The sequence below is a fragment of the Lagenorhynchus albirostris genome, chromosome 11, assembly GCF_949774975.1.
Source record: "Lagenorhynchus albirostris chromosome 11, mLagAlb1.1, whole genome shotgun sequence".
NCBI lineage: Eukaryota > Metazoa > Chordata > Mammalia > Artiodactyla > Delphinidae > Lagenorhynchus > Lagenorhynchus albirostris.
Genome location: NC_083105.1, coordinates 55,974,817 through 55,991,601, shown reverse-complemented (window position 1 = coordinate 55,991,601; position 16,785 = coordinate 55,974,817). Strand labels below are relative to the sequence as shown.

Sequence of the window (16,785 nt, the reverse complement as noted above, 5' to 3'; positions counted from 1 at the left end):
GAATTTCTTGAAGTCGGCCATGAAAATGGCTACTTACAGTAGCTGTAGATAGTGTTTTTGTAGTTGTATATTACAAGGCTTTGGAGAATCTGCCTCCTGTGACTTTCAAAGCTCACCCTTTGAATAAGAAGGGCTTATTCTTTAGCTTTGTCCTAATGCCTTCACATTCTACAACCTTGGTCAGTCAGCCCCTTGTCAGCTGATGTGATTCTACATTTTTGCTTTGATCATTAATCACTCAAGTTCTCCTTTTGTACTGTTTGCTGTTTGCTTCCAAAACAAACATGCTTTCTGCTTGTGAGGAAAGGAAAGGAGAAAGAGAATTAAAAGAAAATAGTAGGTGGGTTCTCAGTTATTTTTTGCTTTATTGCTAATGCTAACTACTATCATAAAGTTTGGAATTATGATTGAAGTATTCGTGAATAATTCATTCAAGGAACTTTTTCTTAAGCCCTAATGAACACTGAATATTTCCAAATATGATTGGATGATGCTATTAAGTTAAAGGGGAAAACTCTCTCCTAGAAGAGTAGGTTTATCTGCTGTTTCTTCTGAAAATTTGAATGTGGATTTGCATAGTACTAAATTTGCTTTTTAGCTCTGCTATGTTTTCTAAAATAGCTTCTTATTTTTGGAGGGCTTTTTGTCCATTTTGTCAAGTATATCAATAAATTTACCTATTTTAACTAATGTAATTTTTATCACTCGGTAGTAACCAACCATGTGTAAACATGAATGATATATTTTCCTCCTCTACATCACACTTCTTAGCCCCTTTAATAAGAACCTTTATAAAAATAAGATCATGAACCCTGGGTAATGTATTTTAGTTGCAATAAAAATTCCTAAGTTAATTAATTATGAGATGACTGTACACCAGACATAGAACTTCATGACACCATGAAGTATTAAAATACTGAATTAGCTGTTGGTTCTTTCTAAAAAGTATGGCCATTTAAACCACCTAAATAATGGCCTCTGAAATTACAGAATTAAAAAATTATATTTTTTCTACCTGATAATTGGATAAGAGATTGGAAATTAATATAACCTTCCAGGGGCTGAGAGATTCCTGGGTTTTTTTTTACTTCCTTTTCTTGTTTGTATTGATTTTCACTATAATGGATCAAGGAATTTCTTTTAGCTTCTGGACTTTCCTAGAAGTGCGCTAAGTTTTGGGTATTGGTTTTATAGTAAGGGACCTATAACACAAATTGTTTTTTTCAATAAGTAAAAGCCTTTGTCAAACTTCTCTGTGATTTAGCCATTCATGTTTCAGAAGGTCACATATACTAACTTTTGTACAAGGTGAAGTTTACTCAGAAGGTCAAAAGGCATGCCAAAACAAATAGAAAGCATTTTATTTCATTTTAACTACCTCTCTTTAAAAAAAAAAAAAAGTGTTTATTTAATGGATATGATCACATGACTGTCAAATTAGTCCTTTTTTTTTTTACACATATCAGCTCACAAGCACGTACCTTTTAAGGTCTGTGGCCTGTTTCTGTTTTAAAAAATAATAATAGTAAAAGTACACAATAAAGCAAATGAGAAAACTTTTTCTGCCCTATTTTTCACAACAAAATACTGTAAATTAAGATAATTCTGGTACTCTGATGTTCTAGAGTCAAATCAGGGAATTTCTAAACTCAAACTGTTAAAATAAGTTTACAGTTAAGATACAAAAGAAAGAAAGAAAACTTCCTTATCTCATTATTCTCAAATGTTAGTAACATTATTTTATCTCACATGAGAATCAAAATATGAGAGACATTGCTTTTGGGGCATGGGGTAAATAGTGAATTACTCAAATAATACCAATATATCATTGTATCTACACATGAAATGAATTCAAAATTATGTATTTCAGTGGTAGTCACTGAAGCAAAAAATTAAGTGTAGTAAGATGTTATGTCCTTAAACATGTTAACTATATTACATAAATTTTACTTATTGTGGTATAATAATACCAGTAATTTTGTAAAATATATTTTAATATTGATTCTAAATTCAAATAAATTTAATTGTCACTACAAGGAAGTTCTTCACATATATTATAGAACTGACAAATTTTCATGAGATATTTACTAAATGAGACAGTTATATGTACATAGTCTGCTTTTTATAGTCTTGGAACTTCCACAGTAAGCAGATTGACTGCCAGTCTGAAATTCCTTCCGTTTTAGACTACAATGACAAAGTTCTCCGGTCAAACCAGGTAACATTGCAAGTGCTATCTCAGTGACATTGTATTATCTCTGTTCTCTCCTCTTAGTCTTTGCTCCTGTGAAATATATTTCAATAATCTTTGCGCTACACCGTACTCTGTAAAACAATCTGATTTCTCTGGATCATATCTAAAAGTTGATTAATTATATTGGTTAATAATAAGACAAATAGGACTTATGTATGTAAATAAATCTCATATTTTTCAAGTCAGGAATAAGCAAGGATCTAATATTTATTCATCTATATAAACTAATATTTTTCATTGTTTCAAGTACCAACTACTGATAATAATAATAGTTCTTATTATATTCTTCTTTTTCTTCTTCTTATTTTGTTGCCAAACACTATGCTAGTATTTTACAAAATATTAACTGACTTAATTTAGTAGTCATGATTCTGAGTTAAATACTACTACATCTCCTTTTTTTTTCCAGGTAAGGGGATTGGACAGAGAAGTCAAAAACTTGTCTTAAGGTCTATATAATCAAAGAACATACAAAGAATTGATGGTCAAATTTTGACGATCGTTTTCAAATTTTTCTGATTTATTGTTAGAGCTTAATAATCTTACTGAAATTCTCTTCAGTTTTCAAATTAATACATTTAATGTAAATAGCCTTAATGAATTTATGTAAAAATTTCAAGTTATTGATTTATAAACATACACATACACACACATTTATTTATCATCCTACCAAAAGTGGAAAGAAAAGCCTCGCAAAAGTTAAAGACAAGTTATTGTTTGTTTTGAAGTCCCAGATACTTTGGGCTGAAGTGAATCTCTTTGATGTTTCCACAGGAATTCCTCTACACTTTGGGAAATATGACTTAGGACAGAAAATATAAAGGCAGGCACAAATAAAGGCAGTCACCATAGTTATGACGGGTTAGTGGTGATATGAAGTAATTTAACTAAACAGTCTGTCCATATCTAAAGAGGGCCTTGAAATAAAACCTTGGAGATTTAGAAAAGGCAAACAGCAATTTCAGCCAGTGCAAGAGAAAGCTACATGCTATCAACTCTTTCAGAGATGGAGTTGGATACCTTTTTCATTTTTCTTTTTATCATGCATCTCGATATTTGGGTGATTATTCTTTCATTCTTTTAGGAGTCACTTTTAAGATGTGATGCTTTCCTGTGAAACCTTAGACACAGGAATCTTGGAAACCAAAGGACTCTAGGACTCTGTGCCAATAGAGCTGCTTTGTGAGTACCCTCAGTGTATAATAACGTTTTCTTCTGTCTGAGTCATTCTAAGTCATGCCGCTGTGGAACTGGTGGATCTTAATGTGAACGGGAATGTTAGCTTGGCTGGTGTTTAAATCCATTTTCAAAACTAGAACGGATTTCAAAGTTGGCACTTTTAGCTTTTAGTCCTTCTATGAGTCTATATTCTGTGTGATCTTGGTCAAGAGATTAAGCTTCAGTTTCTCTGTATATAAAATAGAGCTAAATATACGGACTTCCTTCACTGAAAGGATATTATAAAAGTAGTAAATTTCAATAATAATAATTATATTATGTTATTATTACTAATATGAATGCAGGTTTTAAAATAAAGGTGGAGGCTTTAGGTATATACTTTTATTATTATCTTTGTCATTTGCACCCTTTAAAAAATAACTATATTTTGAACAAAAATGTTTATGTTGGGAGTTCTCGTATTCATATGTTATTTGTATTGATACATACTCTTTATTACTCACAAAGATTTAATCTAACTTGACCCTCAAAACAATCCTGGTGTAAAGGAGGTCAGGGATTATTATCCCCACTGTGCAGATGAGAAAACTGACCCTCAGCACTGTCAGTGTCTTGTTCAAGGCTGTATAACTAGTAACAGAGAGAATTTGAAGTCAGATGTTCTTAATAACCAGTCTATGCTCTTTTCAAAAACTATATTTAATTGGCCGAATTTCCTTTTTTGCATTTGGATTGCTACATACTTTATATTATGAGTATTGTGATAAATTTACGAAGTTGTATCACCTGTTTGTCAAGAACAGTTCCTAGACCAACTATATGGTTATATTCTGCCTTCATTCTCATGTTCATGAACACATCTTCGTATGTCCAGGTGGTAGGCAGAATAGTGGCTCCCCACATCCTAATGCCTTCACCCTGTGAATGTTATGTTGCATGGCAAGGGAGAAGTAAGGCTGCTATTCAGATGACCTTGTGATTATCCTTGATTGTATGTATGGGCCCAATGTAATCACCAGGGACCTGAGAAATGAGAGAAATGGCATGAAAAGGATTCAGCCCAGTGTTGGTGGTTTGAAGATGGAGGAATGCAGCCACAGTCAAGGAATGTGGGTGGCTTTTAGGAACTAGAAAAGGCAAGGAAACAGATTGTTCCCTTGGCCTCCCACTAACACCCTGATTTTAGCCCAGTGAGATTTCTGACCTCCAGAGCTTTGAGATAATAAATTTGCATTGTTTTAAGCCAGTACATTTGTGGTAGTTTATTACAGCTGCGATAAGAAGCTAATACAGCCTGACACTGTGAGATTAGGTGACGAAGCTTGAGAGTAGAGTGGTTTATGCCAGGGTGACTGAAGTCAGTCATGGGGAGATTTGCCTCTTTGGTGTGTTCATTTTTTTGTCCCATGCTAAGCATATAACTGTTGAAGTAGGTTGTAATATGTCATATGGTTCCTTTGGGATACGTGGTTTACTAAGGGAACGGACTTGTCCTTGCCTATTCCTTATTAGTTAAGAGCACAGACTATGGATCCTGAGTATATGAGCTGACATTCTGGCTCTGATTCTTACTACAGGCATACTTTGTTTTACTGTGTTGTACTTTATTGAGATTCCCAGATATTGCATTTTTTTTCAAATTGAAGATTTGTGGCAACCCTGCATCAAGCAAGCCTGGGCACCATTTTTCCAACAGCATTTGCTCACTTTGTAACTCTGTGTCACATATTGGTAGTTTTTGTAACATTTCAAACTCTTCACCAGCAAAATGATTACAACTCACTAAAGGCTCAGATGATGATCAGAATTTTTTAGCAATGAAGTAGTTTTTAATTAAGGTATGTACATTTTTTAGACATAATGCTATTATTGCACACTTAATGGACTACAGTATAGTGTAAACATAAATTTTATGTGTGCTAGGACACCAAAAAATTTATGTGACTTGCTTTATTTTGATATTCGCTTTATTATGGTGGTCTGGAACTGAATCTGCAATATTGCTGAGGTATGCCTGTAATTATGACCTGCCAGAGCGTTCGACTTTTCGTCTGTGAAGCAAAGACAGTAAAAAGCATCTTTTTCATAGGGTTGCTGTGAGAATGAACTGTGCTAATTTATGTTACGTACTTAGAACAGTACTTGGCACATAGTAGGAGGTATATAAATATTAGCTATTGTTATTATTACTTTTATTCCTTAAATACTGTATTCTCTAGGGTCACAGTCTTGGTTTTCATGGATAGACAGGAAAGTGTCCAAAATCTTGGGGGGAATGCTTTTTTTGGGGTAGAAGGATTTTAATGAAACTAAATTCTGTCAATTTCATAATTTATCTAACATAATTTTTAAAAATTATATATATTTGATAGCTAATATTTAATATATTTTAAAATAACATATATTTTACTTTTCTTTTTTCTTTTTTTAATTGAGGTATAGTTGATGTATAATATTATGTACGTTTAAATGTACAAAATAGTGATTCACAATTTTTAAAAGTTATATACTCCATTTATCATTCTTATAAAATAGATTAAAATCTTTTACTTTTAAATAACTCCCTTCCTTGTCTGCTCTCATTATCACAAACATGTAGATGGGGCAAGTTTTGCATATTCTATAATTCACGTCATTTGTCTTTCTATTTTAGACTCTATTGTGAGTCTTTAGGTTTGTTTTGATGTCACTGTTTAAGCATGCAGATTTCTTGGTGCTAGGAAAAGCATGCAGCACACTGTAAAAAAAAGGTCTTAGATTAAAAAAAAAATACTTTGCAAGTGAGAAAAACCTAGTCTGAATTTTCAGACATTCTATGAAGAGAGGAGCCTCTGAACTGGGTGAATAGAAATTGCTACTTCATTCACTGTGTCTGGCAGTGGTGTGGTGGATCTTCTAAAGGCCTGGTGGGAGCATACCTTTGATTAACTTTTTAGACTGTGGGCACAGTAGCTATATTGCAAGGCACAATATATTAATTAATTCAGCCAACATATGTTACACACTTCCCAGTGTCAACAGATAAATGATGTCTGTTCAAGGCTTTCCCAGGACAGTGGGGAAGAACCGATGATCCCTGAAATAGCATCGATTCTAGTAGTAGAGTTAGGCAGGGATGCAGGATCTGTTTATTCCATCTACTGCCCTACACACGGAGGCCAGTAGCAGCATGCCATGATTTCTTACATAGTTTTTAATCATGCATTGTTCTTATGGAATAGCTTATCTCTGCCTGTTTTCTGACTCCCTAGGTTTTCTCTGGTAATTGGATACTTAAAAACTATATCACACACCTATTGAATATGTGGTTTAAAAACACACCAATAATCACATTGTGTGCTTTTAATTAAATGTTATTTCTATTTTCCCTCAAATTTATTTGGCATCTTTGTGGTGTCCTTTAGTCTGTTTCTTCAACTTCTAATTTACAGCCTCACTGCTCCTACGCTTCACTAATTGGCATCTCATTTGCCTGCATATAGTTAAAAATCACAGAAAATTGGGAGGGGCTTTCCCCAAGGCACTTAACTATGTGGAAATATATAGATCTTTGTGTGACCTCAGAAACTTTTGAACACTGAACATACAAAGGATATCACTCTTTCTTAACTCTGCTTTAATTTTAATCTGAGATTTGACAGAAGGGTAGCAGAAAAAGCGAGAAATTATTTGAATAAAAAAAGTCACTGGAATGAGTTAGTGGAAGGTTTCAAGAAAATTACATACCAAATACCTTGTCATGCCTTCTTTACCTCTATATGCCTCTCTACCTTGAAATCACATCAAGAAATCAGTAGGGAGGTAAGCTGAGCACACTCCACAGTATTCTTCCATTAAAACCAATGCCACTTACTCACTCACTGTGTCCTCATTTCTTTTACATAGACTGTGGATTCTGGGGGTTGATGTTAATGCTGAGAGCAAATATTCAGGCTGAATTGACATATTTTTGGCCGTCTCTTTAACCCAATTTTTAAATTAAATATTTAGTCTTCACCATTCATGTTATACTCCAGAAATAATGAATTGAGAATTCCTGTTAAGAGTAAATCACTCACCCTTGCTAATGTATCCATGAAAAATGTGGTTAATAATGAGTACATTGGTTTCAGATACAGGGAATATTTCTAAGATATTAAATTCTGATAATCAAATCCTAACATTGCTTAACAGCTTTATGATGTTATGGCAGATGCCCTGAGCAGATAATTTTATGATTATGGTTCTTATCTATAACATGCAAATGTATGTAGAGATGAGTTAAATCACACAAGATTCTACAGTATATGACAACTCTCATAATACTTTATATCTCTATTTTAGGTTTAATAATTAGGCCTTGTTAACTGTGTATGAATCTATTTTCCATCATGGAAGAGTGACTGTTTGAGAAAAGAGAACCTGTTTTATTTATCTTGGCATTCCTACTATTCATAACATAATACCTTTTGTATGCTAACTGCTTACTAAACGTTGGTTAAATTGATTAATTAACACAAGGGAAAAATAGATTGGGCTCTCCCTCTGACTCATTCATTTAATTATTAAAATTGATGCTAACCTGGAGAATGTGGCTTGGCTATGTGGTCAAATGGAGTTTCTAATTGAACTTTTCTCCAAAATTTAGGCTTTCCCTTTGTAGGAGCGCAGCCTGCCCTAGTATATATGGTATAAACAAGACCAGAATGCAGCTCCTCTGTAGGAAGGCACATAGGGAAAAGAGAGTGCCCAGAAGTGTCTGTCCTAAGCTTGCATAGTTTGTTTGTTTTTTCTCTTTTTCCAAATTCAGCCATCAGATGTGGAACAGACTGAAGTGTTATTTTACCAGAAGTGTCTCCGTAGGGAAGCATGAAGCCAGTAGGTAGGTGAGAAGCCTGAGACTCAGAGGGGTTAGGTACTTTGTTCAAGGTCAGAAGTCAAGTGTAGGTCTGAACCTAAGCTTTCTAACACTAAATCAAATACTTTTTAAAAAAAGAATCCTTTAGAATAGGGTGAAGAAGGACAGCAAGGAGTTATACTGCACCACAGTAGGAAATAGCCGGTCCCCCAGGGGGAGGAAGCCTAATGAGTAGGCTGGGGCTCATCACAGGGCCAAACAAAGGCAGAGAAGGTCCATGTGCTCTGTCTGTTGCTGCGGAGGACACCAAGAGAGTCGAGCCCACACAGGGAAACCAGAGACAAATAAAATAATTGAAGCCACAGGATTTTCATCAAGCCCTAGGGTGTGGTGGTGACTCCTATAAACTTTACCTTTGTCATATGACTTTACGTTACTTTTCTTTTTTTCCAGCTCTACTGAGATGTACTAATTGACCTAAAACATTGTGTAACTTTAAGGTGTACAATGTAATGATTTGATACACGTATATATTGTGAAATTATTGTCATAATAAGGTTAGTTAACACATCCACCACCTCACATAATTATCATTTTGTTGTTGATATGGTGAGAACATTAAAGCTCTACTCACCCAGAAACTTTCAAGAATACAATATGGTATTCTTAACTACAGTCACCATGCTGTACTTATTCACCAGAACTTATTCATCTTATAACTGAAAGTTTGTACTCTGACCACCATCTCCTCATTTTCCCTAGCCCTCAGCCCCTGGCAACCGCCATCCTACTATCTGTTTCTATGAGGTTGAATCCACATGTATGTGACATCACACTGTATTTGTCTTTTTCTGTCTGACTTATTTCACTTAGCATATTGCCTTCAAGGTCCATCTATGTTGTCACAAAAGGCAGAATTTCAGGCTTTTTTACGGCTGAATAGTATCTAATGTACACATATAATATATATACCACATTTTCTTTATCCATTCACTTCTATATCTTGGCTGGTTTGAATAATGCTGCAGTGAACTTGGGTGTGCAGATATCTCTTCCAGATAGTAATTTCATATTCTCGGGATGTACACCTAGAAGTGGGACTGCTGTATCATACAGCAGTTCTATTTCTAATTTTTTGAGGAACCGCCATATCGTTCTCCATAGCGGCTACACAAATTTACATTTCCACCAACAGTGTGCGAGGACTCCCTTTTTCCAGCATTTGTTATCTCTGGTCTTTTTGATAATAGCCGTTCTACTTTTTAAATTTATATGTCATGGCATCAACAGTTAAAGATTTTATACTTTCATTTAAAGTAACTTTAACATGTTTTAAAGTTTTTGTTAACTTTTACTAAGGGTATAAACTTATTTTGAGGTGTGGAAAAATCTCATACCTGGTGAGATGTGACTGGGCCAGTAGATGTAATGTTGCCTTAAGCTCTATTTACTCATATCTTATATTAATGTCTAATGCCTTTGTAGCATTTTTTTTAAAACCAGGAGAAATAATGGCTTCTAATTTACTAATGGCCGTGAAAAGCCAAAGCACATTAAAACTCCAATGTTAGTATTACTGACTATAGTAATAGATGGAAACTACACACTTGATCATATTATCTTATAACATATCCCCCAGGCATACTTGTGTGTGTGTGTGTGCGTGCGTGCGTGCACAAAGATGGCTGTGGGGTATAAGGGTTGGAAAACAGCAGTGAGGAGTTATTGACCACTGTGCCATGGTCTGAACTTGTACTAACTGTCCGATTTAGGCAAAGATATTGAGGCTTTACTCAAGTAGAGAAATTGGATGCTGGTATAACAATTGGAAAGCTACCAAATTTATTGAAATAAAATGGTACCTGTGGGAAAGAAGGGAAGGAGATGGATTTGAGTCCTTGTGGAAGTAGACTCTACCAGGATTGGTAATTTGATTTGGTGTTAGAGAAGGGGAGACAGTATTGGTGATTCTGACTTTGAGCTGAGTCACTGGCAGGTGCTGCTGCGTTTACTAGAAAGCTGTGAGGCCCTGTGCACGCTGAGGGCAATGGCAGGGAGCTAAGAGGAGTCAGAGGTTCTGAGCTAGAAGGGTATTTCCAAAGTACTCTCTCTCTGAATGTGTTTCCTGTATTGGCTGACTATAGTAAGATCTATTAATTGGGTAACAGTCAAAGAAGGAAGGGTCTTAAATGTTCCCTATACTCAAATCATGCTTCCAGTAATTCTGTTCTATTAGTGAGCCGCTGTCATCAGCAAAAAGAGGGAAATCTGTTGAAATGGTAGAATACCTCTATATTATATGTTTAGGACCTCTTTGATCCCATTATATTTTCCTGTGGTATTCTGAAACCATAACGGAATTATTTTATGCAAACAAATTTAGCTAAAGACTTATTTTCCGGGCTTCCCTGGTGGCGCAGGAGTTGGGGGTCCGCCTGCCAATGTGGAGGACGCGGGTTCGTGCCCCCGTCCGGGAAGATCCCCTATGCCGCGGAGCGGCTGGGCCCGTGAGCCATGGCCGCTGAGCCTGCGCATCCGGAGCCCCTGCTCTATAGCGGGAGGGGCCACAGCAGCGAGAGGCCTGCGTACCGCAAAAAAAAAAAAAAAAAAAAAGACTTATTTTCCTTTTATGCTTATCAAGGTTAAAAAAAAGGATTTCTTTTTACATTATAACTCCAAAGGATAATTAACTCAGAATAAATTTGGGTTGTTTTCTTCTATTATATGCTGATTTCAAACTCCATTATAATTCTAGAATTCAGAAAATAATGGGATCACAGTCAATTATGCTAAATGAATGTTAAGCTTACAGTACTCTTTCCAGGAAAAGAATAGGAAAAAAAAATTATCCAAATGAGAAAAGCAATCCATTAAAAGATTCCCATTGTGTTTGTGAGGTGTTTGATTAGTCTTTTGACTAGTTCACTGCTTTTCCTCACCCAAATATCTGTATCTGAGCTTTCCGCCTTGCAGAATTTCTTGCAATTTTTACTCACATGAGAAACTTGGGTTTTCCCCACGAACTCAGTTTTCACTCCTTAGTCATAATGCGAAAAACATCAAAATCTCACAAGGGAAATGTGCGAATGCTGCCTAGAACTTGGGAATAATGTTATAAACAAATTCATTGCCAGGAACTCATTGTCATATTTCAAAGGCAGAATTAATAACCTGTTCCAAGAGCACACATGCTGTTTATCAAGGTTTTCATCTGAGAGCGTTTCCTCTCTCTCTCTCTCTCATCCCTGAATTATTGAAGAATTTTGGAAACTGGAATTTAAAAAAAAGCTCACATTACCACATTTATGGAATTACTTTGAGAATTTGTAACCTTGGCAAAGGTTAGTCACCTTCAGCCATTTTCTCCCCCAGGCTCAGGGTGTACGAGTCTGTTTTGTATTTGGCTTTCCTTTCTCAAAGGTTTATGTAATAAACATCACTGTCTTTGAATAGTAATTTCTTAAGAATTTAATATTGTTGTAACAATAAGCAAAATCATACAAAATAAGTACAAAATGTATTGTTCACACTCCTGTCCACACTCCTTTAGAATCTAAAAATTCTAATTTTTTTAGATCTTGCGTTATTTTCTTGATAATGTAATTTTTACATATCAATCTTAGAATATATCTTTGTATTTCTCTTTTTATTTAACTTTAGAACTTTTTGTAATAATACTAAGTAAAAATATTAATCACACATATGAGAGCTTTTTAAATTTAGCATTCTTGGTATAATTAATGGCCTGTTTGCTTAATAAAGTTAATAATCATTTATTTGCATAGAATTAAGTCTTATTGTCATTTGGCTTTATAGAAAAGTAGTTGATGAAGCAAATGACTAATGAAATTTTATTCTACCACCTTTTTTGAAAAAAAAACTACTTCAGGTATATCTACAGAGTACAGAGTGAAGTTATTATTAATTGATTAGTCACCTATGTTGCATCAGGTAATTTTATCCCAAATAAATGTATTGAACACTTCCTAGCTACTAAGCACTTTGCTATGTTGGGACAAAGGTATTTGAAGAGTTCTCAGTAAAGACGTCATCTGCTTTTGATTGCTATATGTACTATATAATTGTGAAATCCACATTACAGTTTATTTAGTGTGTTAAAACTTCAGTGTATGCCTAATTTTGTACAAGGCAAAATTTCCTAATGCTTTTATTTTGTTTCATTATATTTTTTGAACTTAAGGTTTTAATAGAAGACATAAAAATATCACGTCTTATTTTTAAAGGCATTTGCATTATTTAGCTAAATAAATTAGAGGAAATGTCCAGAGATTATTTGTTACTACCTGGTTATTGTAACCATTATATATGTACCTTTAGAAATGCAGCCTATTAAAATCTTTGGGAATCATATTTTATAAGTCATTGCTTATTGCCTAAGTCTAAATAATGGCATCTTTCATGTAGGAAATCAAATTCTCCTCATCCATTGACCATAGAAAGGCTGACCTGCTGTTCAGTGGAGAGGAGCATGGACCTTGGACCCACATAACCAAAATTGGAATCCAGGACTCAATGTTTACTAATTATCTGACCTAAGTAACCAAACTCTGACCCTCCGTGTCCTCATACTTTAAATATGTATCATAATGTCTATCTTATGTGGTTTAAAGAATGAGGTCATGGATGTAAATTGTTTGGTACAATAACCTACGTAGAATATGGGAAACACCCACTAAACGATAGCTCTTCATTTCTCCAGAACTTATTGTAAGTTCTTCAAATCCAAAAATGGCAACACTGACCCACCATCAGATTCCCCAGTTCCTGTTGTTGTTTTTTTTTTAATTTATTGATTAATTAATTTATTTTTGGCTATGATGGGTCTTCGTTGCTGCGCGTGGGCTTTCTCTAGTTGCGGTGAGCGGGGGCTACTCTTTGTTGCAGTGTACGGGCTTCTCTTTGTGGTGGCTTCTCTTTGTTGTGGGGCACGGGCTCAGTAGTTGTGGCTTACGGACTCTAGAGCACAGGCTCAGTAGTAGTGGTGCACAGCCTTAGTTGCTCTGAGGCATGTGTGGGATCTCCCTGGACCAGAGCACAGGCTCAGTAGTAGTGGTGCACAGCCTTAGTTGCTCTGAGGCATGTGTGGGATCTCCCTGGACCAGGGCTCGAACCTGTTTTCCCCTGCATTGGCAGGTGGATTCTTAACCACTGCACCACCAGGGAAGTCCCCCCAATCACAGTCTTAGGGGAGGACCCTTTGTGACAGAGGGCAGACATTTACAGAATGGCTGGCCAAGTAAGGCATGTAGTTTATGATTAGGCAACAAAATGAAATTATCTGCCTCTCAAGGGACTTAACACATGACCTGGGCCTCTTTATTATTGTTCATAACTGGTCAAGTTATCTAGTCAGACTAGGTGAAGATTCACTGACAGTTTAATTTATATATTATATTACTTTTGCAATGCGTTCTATTCATGATATTAAACCACATCATTGTACATATATTTGAAAATATGGTTATATAAACATCAGAGAAAGAGAATCAGAAGGTTAAATTTAGCAGAAATTTAATCAGAAGATTAAATTTAACGAAATTGCGAGACTTAGTTACCTTCTTTGACCCAGAATATAATTTAAGCCAAGTTAACTTTACACTATAAAAAGTATGAATTAATGGTGCATGTCAAAGCAAGACCTTCAAGAGGAGATAGAGCTACCTTTCCCCTGATTTGAGAGAAGAAAGAGGGGAGGGCAGAGCAGAGAGTCTCTTGAGATATGTGTGCAAGTTTGCTTCCAGCTAAAAGTTAATGATCAGTTGCCTCTGTTCTCAGCTCTGAGCCCTGAGAAGTGGCAAACTCATGTTCTCTCTATTCAGGTAACTTTTAAATTATACAACTTGTACCCATGTTAAGCTACACTTTATTTCTTTTTTTGAATTTTATTTTATTTTATTTTTTTATAAAGCAGGTTCTTATTAGTTTCTATTTTATACATATTAGTGTATATATGTCAATCCCAATTCTCCCAATTCATCCCACCGCCGCCCCCACCCCGCTTTCCCCCCTACGTGTCCATACGTTTGTTCTCTACATCTGTGTCTCAATTTCTGCCCTGCAAACCGGTTCATCTGTACCATTTTTCTAGATTCCACATATATGCGTTAATATATGATATTTGTTTTTCTCTTTCTGACTTACTTCACTCTGTATGACAGTCTCTAGGTCCAACCATGTCTCTACAAATGACTCAGTTTCATTCCTTTTTATGGCTGAGTAATATTCCATTGTATATATGTACCACATCTTCTTTATCCATTCGTCTGTCGATGGGCATGACCTGGCTATTGTAAATAGTGCTGCAATGAACATTGGGGTGCATATGTCTTTTGGAATTATGGTTTTCTCAGGGTATATGCCCAGTAGTGGGATTGCTGGGTCGTATGGTAGTTCTATTTTTAGTTTTTTAAGGAACCTCCATACTGTTCTCCACAGTGGCTGTATCAATTTACATTCCCACCAACAGTGCAAGAGGGTTCCCTTTTCTCCACACCCGCTCCAGCATTCGTTGTTTGTAGATTTTCTGATGATGCCCATTCTTACTGGTGTGAGGTGATACCTCGTTGTTTTGATTTGCATTTCTCTAATAATTAGTGATGCTGAGCAGCTTTTCATGTGCTTCTTGGCCATCTGTATGTCTTCTTTGGAGAAGAAATGAACCAGTCTATCCTAAACTATACTTTAGATTATAGACATTTTTTATTCCTTTAATATCAACTGATTTCATGTTCTGAGGTTAATGAAAGACAGTGAGAAAGTCTGTAAGTGTTAGCTGATAGAAAAAGATTTTGCTTTTGAGTGGTACTGACTCAAGGCTAATGAGGTATTCTATGCTTGTATTAGGGAAATAGAGTTTTTAATGTTTTTATAAAACTAACTGTTGTCATACTTAAGCCTCTTGGCTGAAAGATGTCTTAATCACACTTACACTATATAGTACATTATAGAGTCGGCCAAGTCTTCCTTAGTAAGAAAATCTAAAATTTTACTTCACACTGGAATTTTGAAAGTAACTCTGAATCTTTAATCCCTAAAATGTCATTTTAACTTGATATTAGATAACAATATCAAAAGTAACCTTATTTTTCTTATTCTAAATCATAATGATTTATAAACGTCTATGTGTACTTTGCTAAGAAACTGTAAACATGAATTGGGTTTCATTATGAGGCTTAGGTAATTTGTTCCCCAAACATTTGGGACTATATTATAGCAAGATTTGAAGTTATTTGGGGTGATGCTATCTGTATAATTTATATGTAATTAAAGACATTGCTTATTAACTTTACAGTTTTCCAAGCTGGTTTCTAAAAATAAAGGTATCTACTCTATACATTTACAGAGTAGTCATATTCCGTACTGAGTTCCCAACATAAAGAGATACATTACTTATGCCACTGGAGCCATAAATTAGATAAATGTATATATTTTCTGTTCTTTCCAAAGTGTCTGGCCATTGTTATCTTTATTCAGCAAGCATCCAAGGCCAGCAAAACTTGTTTTGGTTGTATTTAGACTCACATGATAAAGACAAGTAAACCTCAAAAGCTAAACGTTATTGTGGTGCTACTTATTGCAGATTTCCATTTATATTTCTCTTGAACTGAAATTAAATGTCAGACAGTGATTGAGGATTTTGCAGTTGAAATTTGGAACTCATAGAAACCTTGAAGAACCATCACATTTTATATATGAGGATCTGGATCCAGAGAAGGAAAGTAACAAGCACTATTGAAAGTGCTGGCACTGGTATCAAAAACTCTATTTACTGGGTGACAAATAGAGTTAATGGTTTCTTAGTGTTCACGCTGTTTTTGCAAAGGAAATCATTCTTTAGTCCTCAATACATTTCCATTTGGAGGAATAGCTGTATAAGCACTGGCATTTAAGGTGTAGTTGTGCAGTGATATTTTCCAGATGCACTCTAGTGTGGCTGCAACTTTTGTTATCAATTTATTAAAACTTATATAATCCAGTCCTTTGTCTGTATATGGATTTGCTTAGGTATGTGTATGTTCTCAAGGTTAGAGAAGAGAGTTTTGCCACTTCTCCTTCTGCTCTACACTAAAGCCATGCTGACAGGTTCATAATTTATAACTTAAATATTCAGGTGGCTGAAGTTTCGCTAATTAAGGAAATTTTAACTATGAGTAAAATCAGCATATGCACATATATATGAAGCATCTTCATGTAAGGTTTGAAACAATCTGCATTCAATCTAAAGATAAAACAATTATTTGACTATGATGGTCAAAAAAACTAAGTTTGAGACCCTGACAGTGTTTTTTTTAAGTTGGGTATGTATAAATTTCTTATCATGTTTTAGCAGACTCTTCAATTCACCTTTGATTATTAGATATTTATATTCAGAACCTGGCTTGCATGTATTAATATGTAGGTGCTAGTCTAATTCACTGTGTCCATTGGATATTCACCTACTTCTCAGTTTTCTACTGAGAGTATGCAAATCAAATTACCATCAAAAAGTTTGTCT

The 16,785-nt window shown here is 35.1% G+C and overlaps 1 protein-coding gene across 2 annotated transcripts in view; it reads left to right on the top strand.

Annotated features, from left to right (window-relative positions):
• Positions 1-16,785, top strand: part of SLC16A7 (solute carrier family 16 member 7) — a 159,565-nt gene that overhangs the window by 54,033 nt on the left and 88,747 nt on the right. Inside the window, exon 3 of one of the 2 annotated variants that reach the window (XM_060164716.1) lies at positions 3,339-3,436. The exons of the other annotated variant lie outside the window; for it this stretch is intronic. The gene's annotated coding sequence lies outside the window, so the exon portion shown is untranslated. The remainder of the gene's footprint in view (positions 1-3,338; positions 3,437-16,785) is intronic. 2 annotated transcript variants of the gene reach the window in all.